Raw genomic sequence first — 9,416 nt, 5'->3', positions numbered from 1 at the left:
CCCCTTCGACTGCCGAAAGAGGGAAAGGCGTGGTGGTCGACGATTACGAATCCGAGTCGGACCTCGACCCTGATAATGTCACTATGTTTGAAGATGGCCTTACTCACTCGGTGGTTCATGCGAGAGGCTCGGCTCATATTCTTGAGAGCCCTTCGGATACCAATCTCTTTGAGGACACGGAGGATCAGGTGCCGCAGTTCAGCATGTTGTGCTCCGAAGCCGAGAATGCGGCCCTTCAATCCGTTCTTGATGTTGATTTGATGAACGAGGTAGACGCTATGGGCTTGAGGGTACATTATGCTTACTTTTGCTTTTCCCTCATCTTTTTTGATGATACGATTTTAACCTGTCTTTGCCTTTTTCAGACATATATGGTGGAAGTGGAAAGCATACGCAGGGCCAACATTCGAGCCAAGATTTTCTTGAAGATGTTGGAGAAATATCGTCGCTACCGTAACAAGTGCCGCGAGATGCATGAGCAGCTGTAGGCAAACCCGGTAATCGGGCTTTTGGTGCGGAGTTGGAGAAAAGGGACCAGGAGTTGATGCAAGCTATCCGCAACAAGAGTGTGCTCGAGGAGTAACTTCGAATTAAGGATGAGGAGCTCGAGTTGGTCAAGGGAGTCGCCGCAGAATGTGAGCATCTGTTGGTGAGATTGAGGTCTATGCGGGCGGAGATGGATCAGAACTTGATCAAGGTCGAGGCGATGAGCGTGGAATGGATGGGGAAATTGATCATGCTGGAGAACAAGGTCACTGGGTTGGAGAACATCGAGAGTGCTTCGTCCAAGGCTTCGGCGAGGGCGGCGGCCTTGGAGAACACCATTCGCGTCCTCTAATTCGAACAGGAGTCGGAAAGAGCGATGGCTACCCTCATGGAGGCAAGGCTCGAGGAGGCGGATACTGTGACTGAGGTCGAAGCCCAGTAGGATATGTACAAGAGTTTGTGGGAGGCGGGTACTATGACTGAGGCTGCCTATGAAGAAGTGCGAGTGAAGCGCGGGAGTCTCGCATCAATTGTGGGTATGATGCAGCGACTCCTGAAGCTAATGGGGGTACGGATGATGGTAATGAAGGGCTTCTTGGAGATGGTGATGGTGATGGTGATGGCGATGATGAAGCCGAATGAAGAATGTTGTCCTTGCCTATACTTACTTTCAGTTGTTTGTTTTTTTTATAGTTGTTCGTCGTGTGTTGTAGTTGTTTCTTTCCCCTTTCCTTTTCATTCTTCTTTCTTCCTCCCCTTTTTTAATCGTTGTCTTGGGCCATATGTAAGCTGCGATAGTCTGCATAATGACTTTGTATAAAGGAGAGTTTTTTCTTCATTATTTTCCTTGTACTTCACCTTTATTTCAACTGTTTATGGCTTTGGTGCGAGATAGATGTCTGTATGGCAAGTCCCGATTTTTCTTTCCTTCTATTCTTCCTGATATCCTTTGGCCTTATTAATTCGAACTAATCGAAATAGTGGCTTGTCATTATTCGATCAAGGTCGAAACCTTCTCTTTTTGGCGGAGGCCCTTGGTCTTAAAGGGTGTTATTTCGAACTTATCGAAATAGTAACCCGTCGTCGTTCGATCGAGGTCGAACTATTCTCTTTTTGGCGAAGGCTCTTGGCTTTAAAGGGTGTTATTTCGAATTTATCAAAGTAGTAACACGTCGTCGTTCGATCGAGGTCGAACTCTTCTCTTTTTGGCGAAGGCCCTTGGCCTTAAGGGGTGTTATTTTGAACTTATCGAAATAGTAACTCGTCGTCGTTCGATAGAGGTCGAACTATTCTCTTTTTGGTGAAGGACCTTGGCCTTAAAAGGTGTTATTTCAAACTTATCGAAATAGAAACCTGTCAGCGTTCGATCAAGGTCGAACTCTTCTCTTTTTGGCGAAGGCCCTTGGCCTTAAGGGGTGTTATTTCGAACTTATCAAAATAGTAACCCGTCGTCGTTCGATCGAGGTCGAACTCTTATCTTTTTGGCGAAGGCCCTTGGTATTAAAAGAGAGTTTTTTCTTCGTTATTTGCCTTGTACTTCACCTTTATTTCAAATATTTATGGCTTTGGTGCGAGATAGACATCTGTATGGCGAGTCCCGATTTTTCTTTCCTTCTATTCTTCCTAATGGCCTTTGGCCTTAGTACTTCGAACTAATCAAAATAGTGGCTCGTCATTATTCGATCAAGGTCGAAACCTTCTCTTTTTGGCGAAGGCCCTTGGCCTTAACGGGTGTTATTTCGAACTTATCGAAGTAGTAACCTGTCGTCATTAGATTGACGTCGAACTCTTCTCTTTTTCGCGAAGGCCCTTGGCCTTAAGGGGTATTATTTCGAACTTATCGAAATAGTAACCCATCGTCGTTCGATCGAGGTCGAACTCTTCTCTTTTTGGAAAGGCCCTTGGCCTTAAAGGGTGTTATTTCGAACTTATCGAAATAGTAACCTGTCGTCATTCGATCAAGGTCGAACTCTTCTTTTTTGGCAAAGGCCCTTGGCCTTAAGGGGTGTTATTTCGAACTTATCGAAATTGTAACCCATCGTCGTTCGATCGAGGTCGAACTCTTCTCTTTTTGGCGAAGTCCCTACGCCTTAAAGGGTGTTATTTCGAACTTATCGAATTAGTAACCCGTCGTCGTTCGATCGAGGTCGAACTCTTCTCTTTTTGGGGAAGGCCCTTGGCCTTAAAGGGTGTTATTTCTAACTTATCAAAATAGTAACCCGTCCTCGATCGATCGAGGTTGAACTCTTCTCTTTTTTGCGAAGGCCATTGGCCTTAAATGGTGTTATTTCACAATTATCGAAATAGTAACCCGTCGTCGTTCGATCGAGGTCGAACTATTCTCGTTATGGCGAATGCCCTTGGCCTTAAAGGGTGTTATTTCGAACTTATTGAAATAGTAATCCGTCGTCATTTGATCGAGGTCGAACTCTTCTCTTTTTGGCGAAGGCTCTTGGCTTTAAGGGGTGTTCTTTCGAACTTATCGAAATAGTAACCCGTCGTCGTTCGATCAAGGTCGAACTCTTCTCTTTTTGGCGAAGGCCGTTGGCCTTAAGGGGTGTTATTTCGAACTTATCGAAATAGTAACCCGTCATCGTTCGATCGAGGTCGAACTCTTCTCTTTTTGGTGAAGGCCCTTAGCCGTAAAAGGGTGTCATTTCGAACTTATCAAAATAGTAACCCGTCGTCGTTCGATCGAGGTAGAAATCTTCTCTTTTTTTACGAAGGCCCTTGGCCTTAAAGGGTGTTACTTCAAACTTATCGAAATAGTACCCCATCGTCATTCGATCGAGGTCAAACTCTTTTCTTTTTTGGTGAAGGCCCTTGGCCTTAAAGGGTGTTATTTTGAACTTATCCAAATAGTAACCCGTCGTCGGTCGATCGAGGTCGAACTCTTCTCTTTTATCGAAGGCCCTTGGCCTTAAGGGGTGCTATTTCGAACTTATCCAAATAGTAATTCGTCGTCATTCGATCGAGGTCGAACTCTTCTCTTTTTGGCGAATGCCTTTGGTCTTAACGGGTGTTATTTCAAACTTATCGAAATAGTAACCCGTTGTCGTTCGATCGAGGTCGAACTCTTCTCTTTTTGGTGAAGGCCCTTGTCCTTAAGGGGTGTTATTTCGAACTTATTAAAATAGTAACCTGTCGTCGTTCGATCGAGGTCGAACTCTTCTCTTTTTGGCAAAGGTCCTTGGCCTTAAAGGGTGTTATTTCGAACTTATCGAAATAGTAACCCATCGTCATTCAATCGAGGTCGAACTCTTATCTTTTTGGCGAAGGCCCTTGGACTTAATGGGTGCTATTTCGAACTTATCAAAATAGTAACCCGTCGTCGTTTGATCGAGGTCGAACTCTTCTCTTTTTGGCGAAGGTCCTTGGCCTTAAAGGATGTTATTTCGAACTTATCGAAATCGTAACCCATCGTCGTTCGATCGAGGTCGAACTCTTCTCTTTTTGGCGAAGGCCCATGGCCTTAAGGGGTGTTATTTCGAACTTATCGAAATAGTAACCCGTCGTCGTTCGATCGAGGTCGAACTTTTCTCTTTTTGGCGAAGGCCCTTGGCCTTAAGGGGTATTATTTCGAACTTATTGAAATAGTAACCCGTTGCCGTTCGATCGAGGTCGAACTCTTCTTTTTTTGGCGAAGTCCCTAGGCCTTAAGGAGTGTTATTTCGAACTTATCGAAATAATAACCCGTCGTCAGTCCCAGTTTTTGGAGAGCCAGATATCTTCTGAGGGAGTCCTATTCCATTTGGCATTGCTCGCAAAGGGTACAACATCGAAGAATGTGAAACTTTGCGACTTTGCTTAAGTTCACTTTGCACACAAATTGTAGTTTCCTTGTCCGACTCCTGTCTTCTGGCTCGGAGGTATCGCCGACGGGCGGTATCACAGTTGTTTGCAGTAGTTTTTCGTCCTTTAACTAAGATGTTTCTTTATTCGTTCGCATGTGCGGCCATTGTATTCCTACTTGAGCAGAGATTAGAAGGCGAGTTAGAATGAAACTTTCCTTTCCCCCGTCTGGTGGTCCGATGGGGGAGAACTGATTGGTAACGTCGTTCGCCTTGTTTAGCGTATCAATGGTTAATGGGGCGAAGGTTTGTAAGCTTGTTAATTTTGTTCGGCTCTCCTCCCCCTACTGCACTGCTCCTTTGTCTCACGTGGGTTGGATTTTTCCTTCGCGCCCCTTTTGGTGAGTAATCATATTTCTTGTCTTTGATCTGGGAGAGACTAGGAAATTTCACTAAGAAATCCCCACAGACGGCATCAAATTGTTTGAATCAAAAGATATCGAAACCTTTTTGAACAAATCAATAAAAGAAAACGAAGGGGTAAATCTTAGTCAGACATAATAAATTCCAGATCAAAGAGCTAGCAATATGGATCATATGTAGGATGAAGGAAATGTAAATGATCTTATTGAGATTCAATATTGCGTCTTCCATCAATCGATGAGGAGACAACTTTACATATTTTCCTAGAGATTAATTCTTCTCTATCAAGAATACTAGAAGAGAGCTTTTTAGCTTTAGAGAGAGATAGGAGGAGCAGTCCCCTCCATTGAAAGCTTTCCCTTGCTATATATAGTCGTGGAACTCTTGCCCTTTGCTTGGCCCGACGTCCTCTTGCCTCCAATGTGTCTTAGTCGTGCTTTTAGGCGCCGCTCTTTCTGACACATCAGATGTCGGGAAAGGGATATGGAGTGGGCTATACTATCTTTTGCTGCCCGGTCACTTAGGCGGGATGTTGGTCAGCTCGATCGTGATGGTCAGATTTTGACCAATACAAAAGCAAAATAATTATTTCCCCAAATGCTCATTGGCTCATTTCCGCATAACAAAATCCATCGAAATTTAAAAATTATTCATATTTATGATGCACTACAGGGATTAACTAAATGCACCATTTGCATACTCTTTTTTCTCTTTTCTAAAATTTACATTCAGATTTGCGTCAGATAGGTTCAATGAGTCTAGCAGATCTACTGAGGTTTTTAGTTCCCGAAATAATTTTTATTTTTGAAGTTCAAATTCGAAACTGTTGAGGAATGTGGGTCCATAAAGTGTAGAGTTAGTTAGTTGTTAATTGGTTATAACTAATTAGTGGAGTAATATAGCAAATAGTAGTTAATCCCTATAAGTAGTGGAAAGTACTCTGTAAATAGGTAGACTGTACATTTCAATATTCAGAAAACGGAATAATGTTCTTCTCCTCCACTTCTATCTTATCTCTATCTTCTCTGTATACCATCATAGCTAGAGTTCTTCAACATGGTATCAGACCTCAGTTGATCGAGTGATGATGGCTCAGCTGTGACGGAATACTTAATCCCAACCTCAATTTCTTGCTTTATGCAACTGGTTGGTTCGATTTTCATCCTAATTTCACCTACTCAAGGCTAGGGTTTGAAATTTGTGTGTGATCTGCTAGATTGGATCGATATATGAGGAGATCAATCTGTGCATGTGTCTATAGCTTCATTTCTGTTCTTCGATTCAAAACTCTCGAAGTTTCTCAATTCATAACCATGTCGGTTCATGAAGATGTTACTGATCCTCAGCTTGCAACGATGAATGCAACTCAATCGGTAGATCATCATCATCCTCTGTATATTCGCCCATCTGATATGCAAGGTTCAGTCCTTATTTCTATTCAATTGCAAGGATCTGAAAATTACTTGATCTGGAGTAGGTCATTGAAAACTATATTGCATGGCAAAAACAAGTTAGGATTTGTTATAGGCACCCGCAAAAAGAGCAACTATGATGTTAGTCTTCAGGAACTATGGGATAGATGTAATGCAATAATGCTTGCATGGAGTATGAATATTGTGTCTCCTAATATGCTTAGTACTGTAATCTATTCATCAGATGCCTATACTGTTTGGGAAGATCTTAGGGAGAGATTTGACAAAGTTAATGCTTCTAGGGCAGCTTACTTGCATAAGGAAATAGCTACACTAACACAAGGAGTATCCTCTATATCTATTTACTTTTCTCGACTTAGAGAACTGTGGGATGAGTATGAAACATTGACTCCTCTTCCTACTTGTGGTTGTCCTGAGTCAAAGAAGCATGTTGAGCATTATCAACTTCAAAAACTCTATCAATTTCTCACTGGGCTTAATGACTTATATGAAAATGTTAAGAATCAGGTGTTGATAACTAGGCCTCTACCTAATTTGAATCAAGCTTATGCTATGATTATTAATGTTGAAAGCCAAAGGATCAATATAAAGGGTGTGTATAGTTCTAATGATGTCAATGAAGTTGCAGCTATGATGAGTAATAGACACTACAACAACAATGGAGGTCCTACAAACACTGGAGGTTATAAAACTAAAAATTCATTCAACAAGTCACCAGTTTAGTGTGAGTACTGCAGGTGCAAAGGACATACGAATGAGAATTGATTCAAACTACATGGATATCCAAGTGATTTCAAAAATAAGAAGAGAGGAGGAAATTTCACTTCTCAATACAACAATGTAAGCAACTATGGCAGTCAATTTTCAGAATCTCAAAGTGATTCCTTACTCTACTCTCAGTCTCCAGCTCAGTTCTTTACTCCAGAACAGTACCAGCAGATATTGCAGATGTTGAACAAAGGCAAGGATGCTGAACCTGTAGCTAATTCAGCAACTACATGAACAACAGGTAACATACATGCTTTTATGTCTTCCTTGGAGAATCATAAGTGGATAATAGATATATGGGCTTCTAATCACATGGTGCATAGTTTATATCTATTAGATTCTTATAAAGAATTATCAGAAATAGATAAAAACAAAGTATATCTCCCTACTGGTGAGAAGGTTGTTATTACACACACTGGGATTTGTTCCCTTTTTAAAGATAAGAAGGTTCAGAACATATTGCATATTTCAGAATTCAAGTATAATCTATTCTCAATCTATAAGATCACAAAAGAACTAAGGTATATGGTGGCATTCTTCCCTGATTTCTGTGTCTTTCAGAAACTCTTCATTGGGAAGGTCCTGTGGATTGGTAAAGAAAAACTTGGTCTCTACATTCTCAAGACTGAAAACAGGCAATTTTCTGAGCAACATTTACCACCAACTATAAATACCATTGTTAGTAGTACAAATAAGTGTGTTAGTAAGACTAGTGAGAGCACCACACGATCTTGCAATAAGTTTGAACTGTGGCATAAAAAGTTAGGACATGCTCCTCTAAATATAGTACAGAAAATACATAGCTTAAGTGATTTGCACCTGATTGGTGATCATTGTACTGTATGTCCCTTTGCAAAACAGTCCAGACTTCCTTTTCATCTTAGCTCTTCATGTTCTACTTCTATCTTTGATTTTGTGCATGCAGAAGTTTGGGGTCCTTATAGGATTTCTACCCATGATAACAAAAGATATTTCTTGACCTTAGTTGATGATTACTCAAAGTATATTTGGATGTTTCTTCTAACCACTAAAGATGATACTATTGTGGCACTAAAAAACTTCCTGGCAATGGCTAAATCAGTTCAGGACCTCTGTTAAATGTCTTAGAACATATAATGACACTGAATTTTGAATGATCAAGCGACCTCCTTATTGCAAAATCTTAGAATTCTTCGTCAAAGTTCCTGTGTGTACACTCCTTAACAGAATAGAGCTGTTGAGAGAAGACGCAGATCAATTCTAGATATGTCTAGAGCACTAAGATTTCAGGCCTATATACCTTTGCATTTCTGGGGTGAATGTGTGTCCACTGTAGTTTACCTAATGAATAGGCTACCTACTATTTTTCTTCAGGGAAAGACTCCCTTTGAGGCACTTTATCAGAAAGGTCCATCCATTCAACATCTTAGAGTATTTGGGAGCTTATGTTATGCCACCAAAATACAGGAAGTAGACAAGTTCAGTCCTAGAGCAGTCCCAGCAGTTTTCATGGGGTATTCCTATTCTCAAAAGGGCTATGTGCTATATGATCTTCACTCCAAAGGTTTCTTTGTGAGCAAAGATGTTGTGTTCAATGAAGATATCTTTCCTTTTAAGAATGTGAGGCCTGTTGTTCCTTATCTATTTCCTATTCTTGAGTTCACAGACTCATCACCCATTTATAAGAATGCTCAACAATTATCTTCTGGCAACATTTCTCTTATCACTCAGTCATTTCCTCCTACACCTGTTAGTGATGATCCTTCATCATCTTTGCCTACAGAGATTTCCACTGATCATTTAACTCCTCCTGCAGCACTTAGGGGATCCTCAAGACCTTCTAAACCTCTTGTGTGACTCACTGATTATGTGGTTCAGCCTCAGAAGTCTACATGCTCATATCTTGTCTCACAGTATGTGTCTTATGGTCAGCTCTCTCCTGCTTATCAAGCCTCTTTAGCTGCTTATTCTGCCATTGTTGAACCTAATTCCTTAGTGAAGCTAGTGTTGATCTTAAGTGGGTAGAAGCTATGCAAGCTAAGATCTTAGCTTTGGAAGAAAACAACACATGTTCTATAGTAGACCTGCCACCAGGCAAAGTTCCTATTGGATGTAAATGGATTTTCAAAGTCAAGTATAGATCTAATGGTGAGGTGGAAAGATATAAGGCCAAATTAGTTGCCAAATGCTACGGCCAACAGGAAGGCCTAGACTATACAGAAATATTCTCACTAGTAGCCAAAATGGTTACTGTGATAGCTGTAGTTACCATAGATGCTGCCTCCAGTTGGTATGCCTTCCATATGGATATGCATAATGCATTCTTGCAGGGTGACTTGGTAGTAGAGATTGAGAATGTGATGACCCAAAAGGTCATCTCGTATTTTAGAAACCAATTCGGGGTTTCGAGGCCTTCAAGACCTCATTTTATTTCTCCTCGATTTTCATGCGCTGTCTGCGGGCATTTTCGGAAAGCCTTTATGTGAAAATTTGAGAAAATACTAGGTTTTTGCCTTTAAAATTGATTTAAGTTGAC

This window comes from Nicotiana tabacum, chromosome 16 (genome assembly GCF_000715075.1).
Source record: "Nicotiana tabacum cultivar K326 chromosome 16, ASM71507v2, whole genome shotgun sequence".
In the NCBI taxonomy this organism is placed as follows: Eukaryota; Viridiplantae; Streptophyta; class Magnoliopsida; order Solanales; family Solanaceae; genus Nicotiana; species Nicotiana tabacum.
The sequence above is the reverse complement of the archived record's forward strand: the minus strand, read 5'-3'. Positions refer to the sequence as shown.